Genomic DNA, 25001 nt, shown 5'->3' with positions numbered 1-25001 from the left:
GAAACTTCCTCTCTTCCTCACATCTGTGTTAATCATTCCCTTACTTTTCTTTATAGTTTTTCCACCTCCTATATACATTCCTGAACAATGTATACTTTCGAGAAACTGAGTAGTAAGCCCAACTCTAGCTGTACAGGGAAAGGGGAATTAATGTTGCCTCTGTTAGATAAAAGCTCCCCAAAGATAAACCAGTCTCTGGGTCACAGTGTGGTGTTGGGTTCCCCTGAGAATGCCCGGGACCCCCTTCTGGGGGAGCCAGGGAGCAAGGTTATAAACGAGTCCTGTGGCATCTTTTGCTGTGTGATCAGCTAAGTGGGGGAGTGGCGTGCTTTTTATTTTTGATTCAAAGCTGACCATGGCCTTGCTCTTGCTCTCAGAAGTAGGTCAAAGCGGAACACTTTTGTGGGCGTGGAGGGGAGGAGAGGGCGAGCACTTGGTCAGCACATTGTGAGATAAACAAGTACAGATGAGAATGTGGACCTGCTCTCCTAGGCATTCTGTCCTCCAGTTAGAAAGATGGTCCAGTAGCAGGAAGGATCTTGTGTTGACTGCCATCAACACAACTGTCACTTGAGCCACACTGCTACACTCTGGACCGGTTGTGCTCAGTCTGGTGCACAGCTGTTACCTTGGGATTTCCCTTCCCTCTCTTTGCCCCTCTCCTGTGTTGGATCTTTAGTTCCCTATGTTCCATGTTTTCTTCTTTCCCGATTATTCATTTTATATCAGTGCCCATATCCCCTTGAGCAAGAGTGCCTGTGAGTAGAATTTTGGAAATTGTGCAGGAATGAAAATGTCTTTATTAGATCCTCACATTGACAACTCTATACTTGCTCTGTTGGCTTCTTGCTTCCATTCTTGCTCTGGAGAAGTCTGAAGCCTTTCTGATTCCTCATCCTGTGTCCTGGGTTGTTGTTTGTTTCCTCCTTGAAAGTGGCATCTTCACTTTGTTCTTAGTGTTCTGAAACCACCATGTTCATGATTATGTTGCTTGGTGTGGATCTGTTTTCACCTGTTGTGCTCGCCGTAGATAGACTCCTTCAGTGAGGCAACTTACATCCTTCAGTTCTGGAAAATTCATGCAAATTATTTCTTTGATGCTTTTCCTCCCTCTTTTTCTTTTTCCTCTTTCTGGAATTCTATTTTTTGGCTGTTGGAACTTCTGGACTAGTTCTGTAAGATTCTTTATTTTCTTATTTTCCATCTCTCTGTTTTGGTGTTTTGTTTTTTTTTTTTGAAAGATTTACTTATTTATTTTTAGAGAGTGAGCAAGCGAGAGCATGAGTGTGCAGCCCTCAGCTGGCTCTCTGTCAACTCCCTCCTTGAACCCTCTTTAGAAACAAAACCTTCAAACTTTTGTAGGGATGGGAGAAGAGTAACTGCCCAGCCTCATGAAGTAGAGGAGAGGACCTAGGAATGCAATTGTTTCTCAACAGATTCCTCCACGTCTCCTTATTAAGCCTCCTCAAGAGCTGGCTGCCTATCTCTGAGTGTTTTGTGGAATATGTGGTGTAATAAAGCTTTGCCCCTGTCAATTTGGGATTTGGCTTCATATGATCTGCTAAGTCCATTTCTAGTTGTCTATGTGCTTTTTTAGCTTCAAAATTGTGGTGTTGTCTGTTTCTTTTCCCCCTGGTCTTTGTAGGTTATGATAAAAATCCCTGTACTGTTTTTTTAGTGTAATCTTGGTGAGGACCAAAATTACATGCAATTTTTTCAGTCTTTCTTCTTAACCCAGATGTGCACATTCCTTTTTTACGAGCTCATTTGTTTTGATAGGTGAAAAGAAATAAGCATTTTTTTTTCTAGTTTTACTGAGATATATTTAACGTATAAGGAAGTTAGCATTTAAATTAAGGTAGATTTGCTTTACATTTGGAACTTTGTGGCAGAATTGTGAATTTTGGCACAATTTTGTTAACATTGATAACAGATTTAGGTATGTTTTGATATGTAAGTAGCAGCTTGGTCTGCCCTGAAGTAACTTAGTAAGAATTTGACTAGATGAAAGAAATGGGATTATAATTGCTTATGATATTTTTAGCCACAGCCTCCTCTCATTTTCTTTCAACTCTTTAGTGTCTTGCAGCTAAGGATTATTTTTTTTTCTGTTTTGTCCTAATTTGCTTATTCCTACGCATACTGCAAGTTTGTATAATATTTGGAACAGTAATAGCTTTTGAACCTCTGACTTCTGAGAGATTCTTGTGGCTTTGAAAAGAAACAGTAGATGTTCCTTGTGAGCCTTTACAAAGGGAACTGTGGCTTTTAGGAAAAAAAGATCTGAATCTCAAAGTCGTAATCATTTAGAGCCAGAAGAGAACTTAAACCTACTTTCTACTTCCTCCCAACCTTATGGTTGAGTAAGGTGAGGTGTAGCGGAGTTGAGAGCCTTGCTAAAACTCACTCAGCTGGTTGGTGACTCAGGAGTTCCCTGCTGGATTTCCTTGCTATCAGTTATGACAAAAGAAAAATCTATATGCAGCCAGCAGGGGGCGTTCTCGTCCTCTTTTAAGCTTTCTTAAGAGCAGTATTACATTTATGTTCTCTGTACAGTAGACCTCCCTTATTCACGAGCAGTACGTTCCAAGACCCCAGTGGATGCCTGAAATCGCGGATAGTACTGAACCCTCTATGTACTATATTTTTTCCTATACATCCGTACTTATGATAAAATTTAATTTATAAATTAGGCACAGTAACAGATTAACAGCAACAATGATAAAATAGAACAATTATAACAATATACTATAATAAAGGTTATGTGAATGTGGTCTCTCTCTCTCTCAAAATATCTGATTGTGCTGTGCACACTCTTCCTGTGATGATATGAAATGATACAATACCTGTGTGATGAGAGGAGGTCAGGATATGACACACCAGGAGCATCATTTACTTCTGGACCCTGGTTGACTGTGGATGATGGAAAGCGAAACCACAGAGGGGGAACTTCTTTGTGGTCTGGGTTTGGAGCCCACTTCTGCCACTTACTAGATGTGCGTTCTCATGCACGTTTCTTTTTTAATTATTATTTATTATTTATTTATTTTAAAGATTTTTATTTATTTGACAGAGAGCGAGAGAGGGAACACCAGCAGGGGGGAGTGGGAGAGGGAGAAGCAGACTTCCTGCTGAGCAGGGAGCCCGATGTGGGGCTTGATCCCAGGGTCCTGGGATCATGACCTGAGCTGAAGGCAGACACTTAACTACTGAGCCACCCAGGTGCCCCCTCACGCAAGTTTCTTAACACCCCTGTGCTTTAGTCATCTCATCAGTAAACAGGGAATGATGATAATACCTACTTCAGAGGGTTGTTATGAGAATTAAGTGAGTTAAAGTGTATAAAATGGTTAGAATAGTGTTGGCTGTATTATTTACTATTATGCCCATTATTGTGGGAAGGTTCAGAGGCTGCGTTTTCCATCAGCCTTTGGATACTTTCCTTTTTAAGGCAACTGTGAAGGTTGCTAAGGCTCCTCATTAAAAAAAAAAAAAAACAATTTGGGGGGGCACCTGGGTGGCTCAGTCAGTTAAGCTTCTGTGTTCGGCTCAGGTCATGATCTCCGGGTTCTGGGATCAATCCCCATGTCCGGCTCCCTGCTTAGTGGAAAGTCTGCTTCTCCCTCTCCTTTGCCTCCCCTCCCCCACTCATGTGCACGCACTCTCTCTCTCAAATAAATCAGTAAAAAAATCTTAAAAAAAACCCCGATGGGATGGGGTTATTGGAAGAGGAGATATCGAATAGTCATCATTCGGGTTTTTTACATTTTTTAGCCTTTGGGAAAGGAGAGCTTACTCTTCTCCAATAACGTGCAAGGAGGTTCCTTCTCTTTTATGTGTTTCAGTTGGTCAGACATGTAAACATGTCTTTGGGACACATGTTATATCTGAAAATAGGCAACTGCCTGTCTGCAATAGGAGCAAATATGAGAACCACCAAAATCCTCCTTGAAACATCTCAAAGAACTAGGATCAGAAGAATGATAGACATGTGCCCTGTGGACATGTGTGCCTTGTGGGGGAGACATTTCAGGCAGAGAAGTGGTGCAGAGGCTGTGAGAGCATCAGGTATTTGGGAGATGTTTAGTACTCTTGTGTTACTGGATTTAAAATTAGAGGCTGGAGGCAAGCGGCAGAGCTCGAGGCTGGAGTTTCCATGGTGTCCTGTAGCACCACTGCTGAGCACGAGTGATGTGGTTGGATTTTTGTTTCAAGGGTCACTTTGGCACGAGTGAGGAGGACAGGCTGGAGAGGGTGAGTGGACGTGAGTATCAGGAGGAGGCTGATGCAATAGAGCAGAATTGGTGGGCCCTGAGAGAAGGAGCCCTGGGAATGGAGAAAAGGCAGTGAGATATTTAGGACCGGGAAGGTGGTATGGGAAGAGGGGGAATCTGGGGGCTCGAGGGTTTGGGTAAGTTGTGGGGGGCATCGGTAAGTGCTTAGAGCCGAGACCCCTGAGGAGCACCATGTGGGACTGCTAGTGGGGAGTGGGGAATGGCCAGAGCACAGAAGCTGGACACAGAAGAGCCCGCAGAGGAGAGCCGTGTGGAAGAAGCTGCTGGTGGACAGAGACAGTTTCCAGGAGAACAGCTGTACAGAACAGCTTCTAGAGAACAGTTTTCAAGAACTACTGTAAAGTGGCTGTACATATAATTACTCTAGAGAAGTCAAATAGGAGAAGCATTGAAAAGGGCATTGGATTTTGCCTTTTTAAAATGTTGGAGAGGAGTTTCTGTTGCACTCGAATGGTGGAGACAGAAGGCATATTACACTTGGTTTAGACAGCAAGGGTGTTACATTCTTTCCAAGTTTTTTGGTGATGTGATGAGATGGGTTGAGAACTAGGCTTGTCCTGACTTTCTTGTAAGGAGCCTTTTCTGTGTCCTCTTTGATTATTGTTGGTTAACCTTTTCCTCCTCTTAACCCCACTATTCCCTATCCTTAGTTCTACCAAAGCACCAATTTTATATATATATACATATATATATGTATATGTATATATGTATATATATGGCGGTAATATGGATATATATATGTGATATGTGTGTGTGTGTGTGTGTGTGTGTATATATATATATATATATATATATATAGTGGTAATTTGTTTCTTTATACATCTGTTTATTTCCTTCCCCCACCATTAGACTAGATCTCCTGGGGGAGAGTCTGTATCATTCACCTTTTTATCCTCAGCACCTGTTACAGGGCTTGGCATTACAATGGAGCTCACTGATGGTCTGCTGGATGGACGGACGGACGGATGGATAGATAGCTAGGGGGTGTGGATAAATTAAGAGGTTGGATCAAAGTTGCTGTGCACATGTGAGGCAGGCGACTTGGTGACGGAAGTGAGAGAGACCAGGTGGGCTCAGAGCTTGTGAACAACAGTGCATATTTGGAATCATCACTTGGATAAATGCAGAAGGGACTGATTAGGAAGGAGCAGTATTAGGATTGCTGAGATTGGAACTTTTTAGTTAGTAAATGTGCGGAAATCTTGTAAAATTTTAAAATCTTAGAATTTTGGAATTAGAGGGTTCCTCAGAATTAATCAGTGTCCCTGTTGTTGAACACAGGACACCAGTGTGTGAAAGCTATTTGAGAGTTTGGCTATTTGGCAAGTATGTATTTATTAATTGATATTATTAATGCAGTCTTAGCTCTATGTGAGGAAGGAGTGAGTAGAGAAAAATTAGGTTATATCATTCTAGGTAGAAGAAGGTCTGAAAAATTGTTTGAAAACTATATATCAGGCAGCAGGACAATAGCAAATACAGATAATTCAGCTGTATTGTCTTTATCTCCTTAAGAGCATTGTAAAAGTTTACTTACCTGATTCTAAGTATTCATCTGACTCTCTTTCCCTCCTCAGGATGTCATATGTTTTTTCCTACCTGCTTCTGGGTGTTTTTGTCATGATTTTTACTTTCTATGGGTTATAGATCATTGAACAGTAATGTAACATTTTTTTCTGGTAATTGCATGAACAGGTAGGTGTTAGCAATGGACTCTGTAGAAATATATATGTATATGTATTTTAAAGATTTTATTTATTTGAGAGGGCATGAGAGAGGGAGAGCAGGAATGGGGGGAGGGGCAGAGGGAGAAGGAGAAGCAGACTCCCAGAGGAGCAGGGAGCCCAGTGCAGAGCTCGATCCTAGGACCCCGGCATCATGACCTGAGCGGAAGGCAGCCGCTTAGCCACCTGAGCCACCCAGAAATATATTTTTCTATCTTATGTCGGGAAAGAATAGCTCCTAATGAATGCACATCGAAGCCCATGCCCTTTTAGACAGAACTTTTTTTTTTTTTAAGATTTTATTTATTTATTTGACAGAGATAGAGACAGCCAGTGGGAGAGGGAACACAAGCAGGGGGAGTGGGAGAGGAAGAAGCAGGCTCATAGCAGAGGAGCCCGGCGTGGGGCTCGATCCCACAATGCTGGGATCACGCCCAGAGCCGAAGGCAGACGCTCAACCGCTGTGCCACCCAGGCGCCCAGAACTTTTTTTTTTTTAAAGATTTTATTTATTTTATCTGAGAGAGAGAGAGAGTGCGAGCAGGGGGAGGGACAAAGGGAGAGGGAGAGGATCTCAAGAAGACTTCGCGTTGAGCTCAGGGCCAGATGCGGGCCTCGTGCCACCACCCTGAGATCATGACCTAAGGGGAAACCAAGAGTCTGCTGCTCAACCGACTGAGCCACCCAGGCGCCCTGTATACAGAGCTCTTTTTTGGTCTCATTCAGCATTGCCTTCTCGACATCATTTGCAAAAATGGGTTCCACTAAGGCAACATCAGAGTTTGCCATTTGGCCTGTGATCCCTCCCACAAGGTTTCTGAGACGTGTGAAACTCGTAGATGGGCGCTTTGGTTTTTTGCGGGTCTGGATCCTCCTGCAGCTCAAAGGGTCTCATTCTCAGATCCTGCTGCCACTACTCAGACTGGCCAGTAGAGGGCAGGCTTGCTCCTTTCGCTGATCTGGGGCTTGGACCCCGCGCCCCACTCCTGCTGCGTATTTCTCATATCCAGCAGTTTTCTGATTTGTCAGATCACAGTTTCCAGAATCAGTATGTAATATGATTAAAAATGAAGCGTGACTCTTTTGGGGAGGATCTCTTTCAGCCCATGTTGGTGACCTTCTCTGAGTTTTTTCTGCCCTAATTCTCCCCAGATCAGCCACAGAAAGTATAAGGTACTCAATCTTTGACCCTTATGGTTTTCAGGTGTTGGATGATGACTCTTAATAGCACGTGAAAGAGGCTTCTCCTGTGGGAATACCACACCAAGGTCCTCGGTGCTCCCGCGCTCCTACAAAAAGAGACCTGGACTTTTACATAGCTGAACAGTCTGTACACATTCGTATTAATAGGTTTTGTTGCTGTTGTTCTTGGAAAGATGTGATAATAATAATCCTCCCTTTTAGAGGAGGAGCTAAATTTGTGAACCGTATTAGACTGTGAGTTCAGGAGTCCTGGATTCTGTTTTTGATACTACAGTTTTTTTCTGCAGATCATCCTGCTTGCCTTTGTTTACCTGTTTGTAAGCACAGTGCTCTTCCCAGGGACTTAGTGGTGTCTCTTCTTCAAGGTATCTCATTGAGAACATATGTTTCCTCTTTCGAAGTTTTTCTTGCTGTATCTGGGAGTGGGGAGGATTCACCCCACACCAGAAAACATAACAGATTTCTTGGGGGTAATGACTCTTCTGTCAGCCATCCCAGCCTGGCCGTTTTTTTATTTAATTGCAATTCTGTCCCTCAGTTCTATCTGTAAGTGAACGTTGAACAGTGAGTAGAAGGCGTCTCTATTATAATCATTGCTAGCAATCAGCCCCACCTGTGTGTGTGGGCGAACTGTAAGCTTTGCTCCAGCTGTGTGGACCCATGAACTTCGTATCCAGCGCTATCTATGCCCTCTCTGTGGATGGCTGGGACCCGCCTCTCTTAAACTTTCCCTGCTCTTGAATTTCAGTCTGTGCTTTACTTGAAACCACATCCAGAGTGTGTGTCACTGCTGCGAATACAGTTAGGGAATATGAGTCTCAGAGTGATTGATGACCTGAATTTTCCCAGGAAATCAACCCTATTCTCCCCTCAATTCATAGATTAATGAAATTTGAGATCCTTGGGGATCATTTAATGCAAGGTACTCATTTTGCAGATGATGAAGGCTCAGAGGGGCTGAGCAAGATGTTTACAACCACCTTATACCTATCAGGAAGGCGCCTATAACAACAACAACAACGGGAAATAACAAGTGTTGGCAAGAATGTGGAAAAAATGGAAACACTTGTACATTGCTGGTGGGAAAGTAAAATGGTGTTGCTGCTGTGGAAAAAAGTGTGACAGTTCCTTAAAAATTAAATTAAAAATAGAATTATCATATGAGCCAGCAATTTTTCTTCTGGGCATATACCCAAAAGAATTGAAAGCAGGGCCATTTGTAAACCCATGTTCATAGCAACAATATTCATAATAGCCGCAAGGTGGAAGCAGCTCAAGTGTCCATCAGTGCAGAACAGATAAACAGAACGTGCTATGTACGTACGGTGGAACGTAGTTCAGCCTTTCTGACTCAGGCCACGACGTGGACGAACCTTGAGGACATTATGCGAAATGAAATAATGCAATCACATAAATCCTCTATGATTCCACTTGCATGAGGTACCTAGAGAAGTCAGAATTATAGAGACATAAGATAGGTTGGTGGTTGCCAGGGACCGGGAAGAGGAGGAAATGGGGAGTTATTGTTTAATGGGTATAGAGTTTTAGTTTGGGAAGATAAAGTTCTGGAGATGGTTGTACAACAGTGTGAATGTACTTAACACTCCAGAACTATAGACTTAAAATGGTTAATATGGTAAATTTATGTTATGTGTATTTTAATGTGCGCGCGCACACACACACACACATACACACACACACACACACACACACACACACACACACACACAGATGCTTGTGCCCGCGTGGGTAGTTGGTGCTGTATTTCCTCTTACCTCCTGTTCTGTGCTTGTCCTAATATGCCAGTCATGGCATTCCCCCCCCCCCTCAAAATTATGATCAGAAGCTAAAGCATCCTTCCTTGGGTTGGTTCACCACTGCCCAGAAAAATAATTTTCATTGTTGATGTGTGGATGCTGCTTGACTCCATCTCTGCCTTCCTCTCCTTCACGTCACTTGTCACTCTGTGCTCCAGGCAGGTGAGTTACACTGCAGTGCTTAAACCTCACCATATTCTCTCCAGCCCCAACGACTTCCTCTGCCTGCTCCTCTTTTCTCCCCCACCTCTAGATGGTAATTTCTGTTTTTAGGGTCCTGCTGAGCCATCAGCTCTCCTGCAAAGTACTTTTGACCACATAGTCTGAATTAGATGCTCACTGTTTTCAGGGTCATCCTGGCTACATGGAATTGCCATACTTTGTTTCCTGGTCTGTATCTCACGCTGAACTGGACGTTTTCAGTGTCTAGCACACTGCTTGTATAGGTAGATGCTCTAAAATGTTTGCCAAAGATGAACTGTACCTTGGAAGATACTGCTGTAGGGGACACATATTCAAAACTGCCTGACACCGAGTCCCACTCTGCAACTCTCTGGCTTTTTTCTTTTAAGGGCATCTCTCATTTTTTTAAAAAAAGATTTTATTTATTTATTTGACAGAGAGAGAGAGAGCGCAAGCAGGCAGAGGCTCGCTCCCAGGACCCTGGGATTATGACCAGAGCTGAAGGCAGACGCTTAACCAACTGAGCCACCCAGGCACCCTCTCATTTTTTCTATCGTGGTAAAATACACATAACATAAGCTTTATCATCTTTATCACTTTTAAGGGTATAGTTCGTGGTATTAAGTACCTTTATATTGTACAACCATCACCACCACCTGTCTCCAGATCTCTTTTCATCCAGCAAAACCATGCCCACTAAACAAGAACTTCCCAATTTTCCCTCTCCCCAGCCCCTGTCAACCAGCATTCAGTATTTGTCTTTATTTCACTTAACGTTGTCAAGGTTTGTCCATGTCGTAGCATATGTCGGAATTTCCTCCCCTTTAAAGGCTGAACAATGTTCCACCATATGTATGTGCCACGTTTTGTGTATTCATTCATCTGGCGATGGACACTTGGGTTGCTCTCACCCGGTGGCTCTTGGGAATAATGCTGCTACAAAGTAGCTCTGACTTTATAAACATGGCAGAGCTGGCCTTGTGCCATTCATACAGCACTACATCAAAAACACACCTTTCATACTCTGAATTCTTTTTGAAATTAAAAAAAATATTTTATTTATTTATTTATTTTAGAGAGACAGAGAGAGAGAGAGCACGTGAGTGACCACAGGGGGAGAGGGAGAGGGAGTCCCAAACCGACTCTACGCTGAGCGTGGAGCCCAAGTGGGCTCGATCTCATGACCCCGAGACCATGACCAGAGCTGAAAAGAGTCTGACTCTTAACTGACTGAGCCACCCAGGCACTCCTACCCTGAGTTCTTAATAGCCTTCATCCCGAACTGTTTTTCTCCATCCATCTGCTTTTTGTCCTGTTCCAGTCTCCCCAGCTTTGATCTTGTGACTTGTTTTTCCTCACTTAAAATTGCTTCTGTGGCTTCCCTCTGCTTCTGTGATTCATACCCACCCACTTGTTTGTGGTTTCAGGTCGGTCATCCACAGGTCCTGTCTGAAGGCTTGCTACCATACGTCATGGAGTATGGGATCTCTTGATAGAATGTCTTCCCCTCCCTCTTCCTCCTGTACTTTCTCCTTCCCTCCACGGCTTTACCTTTTGCTTTTCCCAGCTATTCTCATCAGAGAAAGGAGGATTCTCTGGCTGCAGCTCTCCCATGCTCTGTTCAGCATGAAGCCTCCCTTCCTTACCCTTCATTCCTGCTGGCTCCCCTCCCCACATCTCCCACGATTGCAAAGCCTAGGAGAAATGAAGAGTGACCTCCTGTACCGGAGACAACCAATAGCAAAATACAGCCCCTGCTCCCAGCAGCCCTTGTTGGTGGATCTGGGCAGGGGCAGCAGCGTGGTTCACACCTAATCTGGTTTAGCCTTCTGACTTCTCCACTGCTATGTGCTCCCCGCCCCCATGCTTTCCTCCTCATTCCTTCGCTTCACTCTCACCCTGAGCCTCCTTTGTCATTCCCCAAAGTACCACTGGCGTGAGGCTGCTTGTGGGTAACACACTTACCTGAAGGTTCCAGGGTAACATGGAAGAAAACTGCAACATGCACGGAAGGACACAAGAAATGGCTGGCTATTGACTTGAGTCTAAGACAATCTTGTTCTTCAGTGTTCTTTGGACTTCTTTCCCTGAAAACTTCTCTTTGGCAGTCATTTCTGTTAGGCCCTACTAATCTATTTTATTTATTTTATTTTGAAGATTTTATTTATTTATTTGAAAGAGAGCGAGAGAGAGCACAAGTGGAGGGGGAGGGGCAGAGGAAGAGGAAGAAGCAGGGAGCCAGATGCGGGGCTCCATCCCAGGACCCTAGGATCACAACCTGAGCCGAAGGCAGACGCTTAACCGACTCAGCCACCCAGACGCCCCCCTAGTAATCTATTTTAGAGCACAACTGTCCTTACTGTTAGGAAGCCAGAAGACTAAGGAGGTGGAAGGTGAACTCACATCATTGGCCTAATCTGATTTGTCCCTTCTGGAAGAGTCAGTCATAGAGGAATTTGCTGCCTCTAACATCCCTCTATGTGGTTCCAACTCACCTGGGTGAGGTCAGGTGGGATGGTGGAAGCATCCTAAACATTTCTCTTTGACTAAAGTTCATTTTGAATCAAATTGTACATCAGATTTTGTAATGCAAATGTGGGACATATGGCAAGGGAGCATCTGAAGTGTTGATTCACTGCATCGAATCTTTAGCATCAGTAAGTAGTTAATGAGATTTTGCTACCGCGTGTGATATTGCGCAAGAGTTTTCAGACACGTTCTTAAAAGTCTGGGCAATTTGGTTTGAATCATCTCAAATGTTATCCTGACTCCGAGATGTAGTAATTACAACAGCTGCTCCTTGCACATGAGGGAACGCAACAATGGCACCAGCATCATTCAAGACTGATTACACCCTGAGTCCGCATCATTTACCATTTGCTCTCTATGGAGAGGGTCTTTGGTTTGTTGCTTTCTCAGCTAATTAAACCAGCTTCCTGCTTCCTGTTTCACATTTGGCAAATTATTTTTAGAGATAAATCATATCTGCAGCTTCTTGGGGGAACTTCAAGGTGGCCCAGATTTTGCTTGGATGAGTTGTGGGATGAGTTGATGCAGAAAGACATGCCCCATGGGGTCTCCACCAAGCCTACCTCTCCAAGGGCACTAATTAACTCCTGCATGCCCCATCATGTTGTCATAAAGGATACAGCTGGTTTTCTGTAATCCCAGCCTAAGAACTTCCCTCGTTTGCTCTGGCATCATGGGGTTTTTGTTGTTGTTGTTCACTGCTGGGCTAAGCTGACCTGGTTGAAGCAGCTCCTTGTTACCTCTACCCACACTTTGTTTTAGTAGGTTAATAGAATAGGGGGAGTTTGAGGAAATGATGGGTACTTTATTCACTTTTTGGTAACATAAATGGGGCTGTGAACAAGTCTTTCAGAACTTCCAAAATGTTTTTGATCCTGCTCAGATAAAAATTATCTGGTTATATTTTATTGGCTTAGAGGCTAGAGTGCGGCTTTGGAGGGAGACAGACCTGCCTTCAAATCCCAGCGCCACCACTTATTGTTTGTATGACCTTTGGAAAGTTATCTCATCTCTTGGTTTGTTTGTTTGTTCCTTCTTTCTTTCCTTCCTTGGTTCCTTCTTAGGGAATAAAAAAAAGTCAGGAAAGTACAAGGAACAATACAGGAAGCTCCCATATTCCCACCACACAGGATTCATGGTGTTGGATTGTATTTTTCTTTCAGTCATTTGTTTCCTCTGCTTAGCAAAAAATTATATGCATACACTTTCTTTTACTCTCCATTTCTTGGAAGATAATATCTACCTTTTTGGGTTAAAATGAGCTCATTAAAGCACCTAGCTTAGTGCTGATTCAGAGTAGACAATTAGTACGTGATGGTTGTTATTAGTTGTTCTCCTTTCATCCTCGCTTCTTTCTTTGTGCATCTCCCTTAGAAAATATAGTTCTGGAAATTTACAGACTTATAAAAATGATTTTTTCTTTGGACAACCTATTTCTCCTTCTAGAATGTCTTTGCCACTCTCAGCTTGAGGAATTAGTGTTACTACATGTAAGAATGTGGAATACACCATACAACTTATTATATTGCAAATCAAAATTTATCGAAAGACCAAAACTTTCTAATAAATGCTGGCCTACATTTGGGAAACCTTTACAGTAAAATGATTGAACCAAATTTCGGAAACTTGCATGCATTATTTAAAACGTTATAATATTGGTGGAATGGAAAGATTGAGAAGAAAATTGCTTACTTAAATTGTGCTGTGAAAGATTGATTTCCTGCTTGTAGTGATCTTGTAGAGCAAGTGGCTGTTGGGTAACTAATGCTGGGGCTTTATTAATTTATGAAGAGAAGGGAAGGATTAACTTGTCTGCATTGAAGTGAATTCTCAACATGTCAAAAAAAATCAGGGTGATGAAAAATGTGAGCAGTTTGTCAATTTAAATGAATGTTCTTTTTTATGGGCTTCCTAGACTAGTTTTGCACTAAAATCTGTATTCCAAAATGGGTAGTGACATAATTAAAGAGCAAAGAAGCTAGAGTGAGCTGGTGGCATTGTTAGTAATCTATAGCAATATTGATGTATTAGTTTAAAATGTCTTTCCTTTAAAAGATAGTCTCGGGGTGCCTGGATAGCTCAGGTGGTTGAGTGACTGACTCTGGATAGCTCAGGTGGTTGAGTGACTGACTCTTGATTCCAGGTTGTGGAATCGAGCCCTGCCTTGGGCTCCAGGCTCAGTGCAGAGTCTCCTTGTCCCTCTCCCTCTGCTCCTCCCCCTGCTCTCTCTCTCAATTAGATAAATAAATAAAATCTTAAAAAAAAGACAAAGTGCCTTTTGTACTATATATATATTTCAAGATTTATTTACTTATTTATTTATTTGAGAGAGAGAGAGTGTGTGAGTGCACAGTGCCCGGAGACAGGGGGAGGAGTGGAGGGAGAGGGAGAAGGAGAGAAGCAGACTCCCCCCGAGTGGGGTGCCCAATGCAGAGCTCGGTCTTACCACCCTGAGATAATGATGTGAGCTGAAATCAAGAGTCTCAACTGACTGAGCCACCCGGGTGCCCCCGTTATACTAGATACTAAAGATATAATAGGTTATATTTATATAGAGCTTACTGTGGGCCAGACATTGTAGTAAAGTGCTTTACCTGTATCATTGGATTGTTAGAATAACTCCTATGAAGTAGGTACTTTAATTGTCTCATTTTGTGGATGAGGAAACGAGACAATGAATTTACCCCAGTTGCATCGCTACCGAGTGGTAGAGCCAGGTTTCAAACCCAGGCAGCTGGTTCTAGAGTCTGTGCTTTTTCGCTGCTTTATTATGCTGACTGCCATTAGATATAGCATTTCAAGAGCGTCTTCTGCCTGATAAGTAGAGCACATATGTCACATTTGAGCATCACATATTTTGGAAACTTGTCAGGGAGACTAAGAATAGTATTTGTGGATTTTTTTGTACATTGTACAAATGTCAGTGAAAATAACTGTTCATAAACACATCTGCTTATTTCTCTTGTGGTTGAATAAAAAGCTCTTTTTCAATGAGTGGGAAGGTATGGCTCTCTTCTTGGCATGATGAATTTATGATGTGTATTTTTAACATTCATGTACTGAGTACCAAACGTGTACAGAGTTCCAGGCTCGCTGCAGGCAGGGGAGGGGAGAGATACAACAATGAATAAGACTTTGTCCCTACGCTCCAGGGAGTTTATGATCTATTAAGAGGAAAAGATCTGCCTATAAATAATTCAAAGGCATAGATGAATCAGCTGTGGGGTTGGGAGAAGTGTGTCATATGGAATATAGGTGTGAAGGCAGGTACCATTTGTAAAAAAATTATTTATTTTTATTGAGAAATAATTGACACCTTAGTTTTAGGTGTACATCATAATGATTTGAGATACGTATATATTGTGAAGTGATTGCCACAATATGCAGGTACTTTTTTTTTATTTTATCGTTTAACATTTTTATTTGCATAGAGTTGGCACACAATGTTACATCAGTTCCAGGTGTACAACATAATGATTCAGCTTCGTGTACATTATGCTGTGCTCCTCACAGATACAGCCACCGTCTGTCACCATGCAATGCTCTTACAGTATTATTGACTAGATGCCCTATGCTGAACCTTTTATTTCCATGCCTTATTCATTCCATAACTGGAAACCTGTATCTTTCACTCTCCTTCATCCATTTTGCCCATTTCCCCCCACCCCATTCCTTTTGGCAACCATGAGTTCTCTATAGTTCTGATTTTGCTTTTAGTTTTTTTAATTCATTTATTTTTTTAGATTCTGCGTATGAGTAAAATCATATGGTATTTGTCTTTCTCTGCCTGACTTATTTCATTTAGCATAATACCCTCTAGGTCCATCCATGTTGCTGCAAATGGCACGATCGCATCCTTTCTTATGGCTGTGTAATAGACCAGTGCGTGTTTATACCACATCTTCCTTATTCATTTGTCTATCAGTGGGCACTTAGATTGCTTCCATATCTTGGCTATTGTAAATAGTGGTGCAATAAACATAGAGGTGCCTAAATCTTTTTGAAGTAGAGTTTTTGTTTTCTTTGGGTAAATACCCAGTAGTGGAATTACTGAATTGTATGGTATTTCTAGTTTTGATTTTTAAAAGAACCTCCACAGTGTGTCCCACAGTAGCCGCACCAGATTGCATTCCCACCAACAATGCATGAGCGTTCCTTTTTCTCCACATCCTCACCAACGCTTGTTATTTCTTGTTGTTTGGATTTCAGCCATTCTGCCATGTGTAAGGTGGTATCTCATTGTGGTTTTGATTTGCATTTCCCTGATGATGAGTGATGTCGAGCAGCTTTTCATGTGTCTGTTGGCCATCTCTATGTCTTCTTGGGAAAAATGTCCATTCAGGTCCTCATGCGGGTACCATTTTTAAATGTTTAATCCAGGATCATGATCTGATATTCTCTGTGTGTCACAGAGGCAATTAAAAAACCACAACATTTACTGAGTGCCTATGGTGTATCAGGACCTGCGCTAGAAAATCATTTAGAATTTTTCTAAAATACATCATGGTACTTAGTTTTCAAGGGTCAAGAAGCTTTAAAATTTAGAGAAACCAGAGATAACTTTTTTTTTTTAAGACATAATCTATTCCCTCCCTAGGAGCTGGCATATCTGATTGATTCTGGCATTAGGCCAGACTGATATACTGCCAAGTGACACTCTGGAGAGCGGGGACTAAAGACAATGGTAATTGAAGGTGCTGGCACTGCCCTATCAAGTACATGAGTATAATAGGCCACAGTTGTATTGCTTCTAGAGGAGAAGGAGCACATAGCAAGTGGATTTACTAAGAGTTGTCTGCTTCTTTAAGAGTTTTTCTCTATTACCAAAACTTTAGGTTGACTTTCAAAAGCTAGAACATGTATATGACCATTCCCAAGGACGCACCGGTGGATTCCTAAAGCTTTTATAAAGGTAGAGGTAGAAGTGAATATAAATCACCAGATAAGCTACACTGAAGCTGTGTTGATAGACTGTAAAATCCCTCCTGCCCCCAAGTATCTGTCACCCGTGTAATTCAGGAGATATGCGATTTCCTTTTCACGTAGTTCCTAACGTGATTTGGAATTTCTTTCTAATACCTGTCTTGGACTCTTATATAATAAAAATAATGATCTAAAGATAATGTAAGATTCTTAATAAATACAGAAAAATTCGGTTTGTTCAGAATATTCTTTTTAAGTCAGGAAAGTATAGTAATACATTTTAAAAGTATTCTTGGGGTGCCTGGGTGGTTCAGTCGGTGAAGCGTCTGCCTTCAACTCAGGTCATGATCCCAGGGTCCTGGGATTGAGCCCCACGTTGGGCTCCCTGCTCAGTGGGGATCCTGCTTTTCCCTCTCCCTCTGCCAATTCCCCCTGCTCGTGTGCTTTCTCTCTCTGTCAAATTAAAAAAAAAAAAAAGTATTCCTATTGAGGACCGAAGCCAAAAGGATCTTTTTTTTTTTTTTTTTTGCTTAAATTTCAGTTTACCTAAAAATATGACAACCCAAACTGTATTCTCTATGCATCACAGTTGGTGATATTGGGTTGAGGACAGAGTAATAGAATCTGAGTATCAGTTAAATTGAAGCTACCTCACTGGTATTGATTGTTGAACCATACCTCATTTTACATGTCCTCCCAGGGTACTCCTGACTGCTGGGCATGCAGCCTGAGAGCTGCAAATGACAGGGCGTTGAAGACCTCCTGAGGCTCTGTGTTTTATTATGGTTAGAGCGTTCTTGAATTTTGCAGATATCTGCCTCCCTGTAACTCCCATGTAGCAGTTCTGATTTGGTCCTTTGGAGTACATAGGAAGCTAATCTCAATACTCCTATCAAGTGAGTGAGGGCAGGAGGAGAAGAAGGTAGAAGAGGGAACGTCTGGGGAGGACCTCAGTGAGGTGTGCTGGCCAGTCAGACGCTCCTGTGGGTCTGGGCCTGGTTCATCTGCTGGGCAGGCGTCCAGGTAGACCGCGCACCAGGCCGTTTTAACCTTTAGCCTGTAACAACAGTAACAGCAAGTACTAAGAACAAAAGGACACCAAATGTAAGTCTTATTGAGTGCCTGCTTTGCGCCACTGTGTGCTAGACTCTTGACTTGTTATGCCATTTCATTTTCACAAGAATGTAAATCAGTAACATTGATTCTAAAGGGGAGGAAACTGAAACCCAGGAATTAATGAACTTGCCCAGGGACATTGAGCTAGTTGAGTGTGGGCGTTAGAATTCTCACCTTGTCTGCAGCGCTTTCGTGACACACCACACTCCTTCCTGGAGGGCTGTATGAGGTGCAGAGACTGCTTTCATATGCTCCCTCATTCGTCCGCACATTCTGCATCTTCTCTCTGAGTGATCTGAGCCTCCCAGCCCAGCCAAGCCAACATTAATGTCCATTCTAATCTCTCCTTCCCACACTTCTCTCTTCTCACCATCAAAATTAAGCACGTCCTTTTCCAAGGCATGACCCTTCTTCTCTGCATAAACGTATATTTCTAAGCCACCCTAATTTGCATCGACAGGTATCAGAAACCCTCTCTTTTCATATCCCTCGACTGGGTCAAAGGAATCTTAGAATGGTTTGGCCCAAAAGGTTGGGAAGGCTAAGCTAAGTAGTTAATCAGGACTGGGTTGAACAGTGATTTCATCTTCTAAAGTGATGGTGTAAGTCTTCAGTTCCACTCTTGATGTGGAAGCAAAGAGCCAAATACCATAATTGTAAGAGCAGAGATGAGCTTTTTCCTTGGCTCATTTTCAGTTGAAATATAATAGCTCAATGAAATAAAGCCCTGGGAAAACATTGGAATGTACAATCCTTAGGAGGAGGTAAAGATAATGCTATCCCTCCAAGTACTCACACAGTATTTTATTTTTTATTTTTTGAGAGAGAGAGAGAGAGGGAGCAACTGAGTGCAGGGGAGGGGCAGCGGGAGAGGGAGAGAGAGAATCCCAAGCAGACTCCATGCCTAGCGTGGAACCCAGCCCAGGCTTGATCTCAAGACCCTGAGATCATGACCTGAGCTGAAATCAAGAGTCGGAGGCTTAACTGACTGAGCCACCCAGGCGCCCCTCACATAGTATTTTTTAAACCTTTAACACTGTCTTATCTCTACCCACTTTGTCTCTCCTTCAGTAAACTGTAAGTTCCTTGAGGGTAGAGAATGTACTAAATTCATACTTTTATTTCCCCAGACCATAGCATGATGCCTTTCCAGCAGCAATTGACAAATAAACATTTATTTCATGAATGAATAAATAAACAAAAGAAATAGAAAGATGTCATTATATGGTCAACATAAACCTACCTTAAGTAGTATTAAATCAGCTTCAGTTATTTTGAGGCCAGAAAATACTTCACAGAAAATAACAGGTCAAGAGGAATAATATGATGATTTCTAAAATTTTGGGTTAGCTGTGTATCTGAGGTTATGTGGACCTACCTGGCTGTGGGATTTTAAGTATATTTCCAGTATGGTACCCTGGAATGGGACTTCCACTCCCCTTGTGAATTATTATATCAGTTTTTAATTTAAAAAATTTCTGGTCTGTCGATAAAACTGATTATTCTTAAAATACTTCATCCAAAATATTTCAGTGTGTTTGGGGGGAATGTGAGGAGTGGTTTTATTCTTGAAAATATCTGATTAAAGGGAATGGTCCTGGGAAAGCATCAGCAGGGACTCTCAGGGGGTAGAAGGCTGGGCTGAGTTGATTTGGTATTGGAATTTCAAAGCCTCTCTGTTTCATGCTTGATAGAATCCTTTCTCTGTAGTAAACCAATACAAAAGCCACACCTGATGGTCTTCGAGGATGCCTGTATTTAAACAGAGAAATCGGTTTTTATGACTGAGGGGGAGAACATCATACAAAAAGAAAAGAAAAAATGTTCCTGTGTACGTAAGGTGATGTGTCAGATAATTGTAAGGTTTTTCTCCTCCCTTCCCCCCCAAGTTTCTTCCTGCTTCTTCCTCTGTGCCTCTTCCATGAGGGGAAAATGGTTATGAAGCTCGTCACCATGAGCTCAGATTGTGTGGGCTTCGTCCTGGGTCATGGGTTGAGGGAACTACTTATTACGGCCTTCGTTTTGGGTAGGTCTGAGGAGAGTGTCAACTTCTTACAGTTCTGCCCACAGAAACGATCCCTTCAGGGGAGCTGTTATTTTTACTATTTGGGAGCTGCTCACAGACCTTCAAAAGTCGTGAGGGGAGCAAAGAGGAGATTGGGGCTTTATGCCACCAGCCCCCCACCCTTTTTATTAGCAGGGATGCAAAGGTGTTGTACCCACCGTCTGCCCAGTGGGAGACACCCTAGACCTGCTCTCTGCTGAGACCTCTTCGGATCCGCAGAGACTTGTGCACTCGTGAACGACGGCCAGGGAACACTGCAGCTGGAAGGATGAGCTCCAGGCCCATTTCCCCAGAGCAAGCCAGCTCCCTGCGGTTTTTTTCTCTCCTCAGATCAGGCTTCCGGGGCTTTTTCTCTTGGTAATTGTCACCACTTGTTCTGTGCAGTCCCTGAAGATAAGCACGTAGGCCCTTTTTATTTTAAGATTTTACTGTTAAACAAAAATAGCAGCATTAGGAAATCACAGAAGTCCCAGACCTGATTTCTGTCTGGAAGTCCCTTGGGACAGAGCTTTTATTCCTCAAATTGGGCTTTCTGTTCCTTCTGACTTCTTTCCCCTTCTCCCATGAAAGGGATAATTTGCTCTCAAGGAAGCCTCACTCCCAGCTCATAGACTTGAAGGTGCAGGGGCAGCCGAACAGTCCCGACTTCTTGGGTCAGCCTGGGAACTTCCCTCTCTGGGGATGTCCCAAGGGGACTGGACTCTCGGAGACATGCAGGATGTTCCTTCAGCAATCCAAGAAAGATCCTCATTCAGTGTGAAGCCTTCCTTTTCCCAAATTCAGCTAGAATTCTAAGTGCTCTGGACTGTGCCAAGATACGATTTGCCCAAGTGTGAATTCAGTGATGTTATTTGATTAGTGAAGGTCACTGCATTAGTTAAGAGGGATGTGAAGCAGGCCTTGGCTGGAAATCTTACCACCCGAGAACTTCAAGCAAAGTCCATGCTAGCATTGTTTTGGCTGCAAGTTGACTTCAGGTGACATCTTTTGCCTCTAGAAAACAATATTCCAGACATGAATAAGAAACTATGAGTCATACAATAAGTATAATACTAGGCTTGTGCCATGACTGCTCGTAGACCATTGTAGTTTAGTGCTTGTTTAATTATCTGTTTGCTATAAAAGTCGGCAATCTTGGCTTTCCTCTCCAATGTAAACAAAATGATATTACTTAATTCCCTCACTACTTATTGGTATAATAGTAGAAACTGTAAATTTTTTTTTCTGTTTTCAATTTCTATGTAGTTTAGAATGGGAATGGGAAGTTTTCAAGGAAACTTTTTTTTTTTTTTTAAAGTAGGCTCCATACCCAGCATGGAGCCCAGTGAAGGGCTTGAACTTACAAACCTGAGATCAAGACCTAAGCTGAGATCAAGAGTCAGATGTTTAACTGACTGAGCCACCCAGAAACTTTTTTTTTTAAGGAGTGAATTTTTCCTTGTAATAAATCTGAGGTGAAATACAATTTTTATCAACAAGCCCCTGTTACTAATGGCAAAAAAAAGTATAGTAACTGAAGAAGAGTTTCAAGGAGAGGGCTTTTTGTCAGCCATGACACATCTAGGTGGCTTGGCAATCTAGGGTCTAGATTCAGCTTTGGCAGTCCAGAAATTTGGTTTCCTCAGCTCCCTGAGAGTTGACCGAATTCAGGGGTATTGGCTGCACTGTTAACCGGTCAGTACATTGTCTCCTTTGCAGCAAAATCTATGGGAAGTCAGATGACATTCAGTGTTTGCTTGGTGAGCCTGGAGTCCGAGCCAAAGGGAGGGGGATGGTGTGAGTGGCATATGTCAGCCAGCTGTGGGAGCTGGATGTCCTTTCTACTCCAGAGGCAGTATTGTAGAGCAGCGCCCATTGCTTCTCCTCTTGGCTGCTGAGGCTGTCTTTCCTGCTGGCCTGGTGCTGGAAATGGAGTGTGAATAGCTTCTCTTGTTAAAAGAGAACACAAAACCCTCTAAGGTTTGAGCCGATGAGAGCTCTGGAAGACGAGATTGTGCATGCAGACACCAGCTTGTTTTCTTGGATTTTCCCTCTCCTTCCAGTTCTCTTCCTTTGATTCCGGCCGTTAATCACCATCTTCACCCCCAGGGGCCCGGGGTGCCCTCTAGAAAATTGGCCAAAGCCAGACATCAGTTCTCTTTCTGTTATTGTTCTCAGCACAGCTGAGATAGGCTGGAATAGTCAATGGACATCTTATTAAAAATAAGAGAAAGCTGAAGAAATGAACATGTACTGAAACTATGATATCATCAGTCTGATGAAGGATAGATTTTTGTACCCGAGGTTCATGTAAAATGTTGGGAAATCTAAGCCAAACAGTTAATCATGACCAGGTTAAGCAATGACTTCATCTTCTCAAGCGATGAGGCAGAGTATTGCCTTTTCAAAGCACTTTTCCTCTGGTGGGGCAGGCATAACTGAGTAGCTTCTATATCCCGTCTGAGCCAGGTTTACTTTTGAGGATTAACAATCTCATTTTAACAGATTCTTATATATGAAATGTATATTTTATGCTTAGGGTTGTGTCATTTCTGACATTGTCCTCAAATTCTGGGGCTACTTCACAAAGCCCAGAATGTACTGATTACCAAATAAGTATGCCAGAGTCGTAAGAATGACTTCTTTTCCAGCTCTTTCAGAGTCTCACTAGGAATGCATTTAAAAAATATTCCATACTTTTCAATCAATGGCAGCCATTGTTCCTGATGCTCAAAGTTTTCCATCTTTGGCCAACAGTAGCCTATTCATGTGACTCTCATGTCCTTTTGACATGACCCTACTAGTCTTGGAGCACTTCCTTACTTCCTTAGCTCGTCAAAATGGTTCAGGCTCATTTTGTACTTTCTTCTGGCTCGGACCTAGAATCAGTCACACTTCAAAGGAGCCCTGGTTCTTTTTAGTGGGCAATGGTTTTTAGAGACCACAGCCTGGGGGCTGTAGGTATTCATTGCTGTTGGGTCGTCCTTAGTTCGAAACCTACTCAGGGATACACAGTTGACCCTTGAACAACACGGGTTTGAACTGCATGGGTCCATTTATAGGTGGATTTTTTTTTGAGTACTATAAATACATTTTCTCTTATGTATGATTAAGATTTTTTCTCTAGCTTTATTGTAAGAATACATATATAATACATATAACATACCAAAGTGTTTTTTTTTTTATTTTTTTAAGTACTATCTCCACCCAATGTGGGGCTCAAACTCACAACCCTGAGATCAAGAGTCACATGCTCTACTGACTGAGCCAGCCAGGTGTCTCTCAAAAGTTTGCACAGAAATTAATTTTTAAAAAGATTTTATTTATTTATTTATTTATTTATTTATTTATTTATTTATTTTAGAGAGCTGGTGGGCTGGGGGAGGGGCAAAGAGGGAGGGACAGGGAGAAGGAGAGAGAATCTGAAGCAGACTCTGGGCTGAGTGCGGATCCCAACACTGCCTAGCAGATCCCAGGAACTTAAGATCATGACCTGAGCCAAAACCAAGAGTCCCCACTCAACCCACTGAGCCACCCAGGCACTTCAGGAATTAATTTTTTTAAAGTAAGCTCTATATTCAACATGGAACTCAGGACCCTAAGACCAAGAGTCGCATGCTCTCCCAACTGAGCCAGCCAGGTGCCCCATCCAAATATGAGTTAATTGCCTGCTTTATGTTATTGGTAAGAGTTCTGGCGAATAGTAGGCTATTAGTAAGGTTTTTTGGAAGGTCAAAATTTATTTGCAAATTTTCTACTGTGGGAGGGGAGTGGGGAGAGGTGTATGCCCCCAATTCCCTTTGTTCCTTATTCAAGAATCAACCATGTATGTATTTTTGAAAAGAAAGAGGAGCATCTCGGTGGCTCAGGCCGAAGGCGGCTGCATTCAGCTTGGGTCATGATATCTGGGTCCTGGGATCCAGCCTCCCCCCATTCTCTGCAGTAGGGCTGGCTCCCTGCTCAGCAGGGAGTCTGCTTCTCCCTCTCCTGCCCCTACCCCCACTTATGCTCTCTCTCTCCTCTCAAATAAATAAAATCTTAAAACAAAATTAAAGACATTTGACAAATGTCTGGAGACATTAAAAAAAAAAGAAAAAAATGAGTTTATACCAGTATTTCCAATTTAAATATAATATTGCAGGATTTAAAACCCTTAATTTCTTTGTGCACTTGTATTTTCTGTCACACTGAAAAGATCTTGGTTCCTTTTAACGTTACATAATTATTTGCTTTATCCCATAGTGTTCATAAGAATTAAAAAAACAACATCAATATCATAAATAACAATAATGCTACTTATTGACATTTAAGATTTCTTTGCAGCTCTTTTTGCCCTTAGAATATAACCACCATTCATGTACAGTCATAATACTGTATTCTAAAGCAATTTATTAATTTTTTTCTGTATTCTTGTGCCATCAACGGGATATTCAGTTAGGTTCATTTGTTTCCACTCATTTTCATTTTTTCTTTTTATTAATATGCTATTCCAGAGTCAAAACTATGTAAGGCACAACCAGAAGATCTCTTGGTTTTCCATTCCTCTTTCTTCCACACTGTTCCCTCTCATATAAATACTTTTTAGTTTTGGTTTATCCATGTAGTGTTCCTTTTCTAAATATTAGCAAATACAAATGCCTCTGTATTTCCTTCCACATCCTGTCCTTTATTCCTCATTCATTTTTATGATTAATATTAAATTGGTTAATGTCATAGTTTAAGAATGACCTTTTTTTTTTAACAGTAATAATAGTTCATAGTTCTAAACTACTTAAATGTCTGGCTGGAGACATGAGGGAGCACTTAAAAAAAACAACACTGCTTTTAAATGTGAACACTTTTTTTTCTTGAAGCCTATTCTTCCAGGAGAAACAACCAATATTCTTATTTTTTTTACGTGCTTTCCGTGTCTCTCTAAGCTGCTAGAAAAGAGTTTAACACAATTTGGGATGAAGCTTTTGTTTCACCATCTGCCAGCTTCCCTGCCACGCTGCCAGATTCGTCCTTCCGTCTGCGAACTGTCCCTTCTGACGCTGTTTGGTTAGGTGGGCACTTGCATCTCTCTGATGTTCTGCACCTGAGACTTGCCCTCTTTGGTGCACCCTCCCCAGCCCCTCCCAGATCTTGGGGAAAGCGCAGAAAACTCCCGCTGCTTCTGGTCCCGGGGC

At 42.2% G+C, this 25001-nt stretch overlaps 1 protein-coding gene across 2 annotated transcripts in view; it reads left to right on the top strand.

Annotated features, from left to right (window-relative positions):
* The window catches only part of TBC1D30 (TBC1 domain family member 30), a 76601-nt gene that overhangs the window by 13588 nt on the left and 38012 nt on the right, over positions 1-25001 (top strand). The gene's annotated exons all lie outside the window — the stretch shown is intronic.

This window comes from Ursus americanus, chromosome 17 (assembly GCF_024610735.1).
Source record: "Ursus americanus isolate L20-20 chromosome 17, mUrsAme1.1.p, whole genome shotgun sequence".
NCBI lineage: Eukaryota > Metazoa > Chordata > Mammalia > Carnivora > Ursidae > Ursus > Ursus americanus.
Note: the sequence above shows the minus strand (reverse complement) of the source record. Positions and strands in the feature narration are given on the sequence as shown.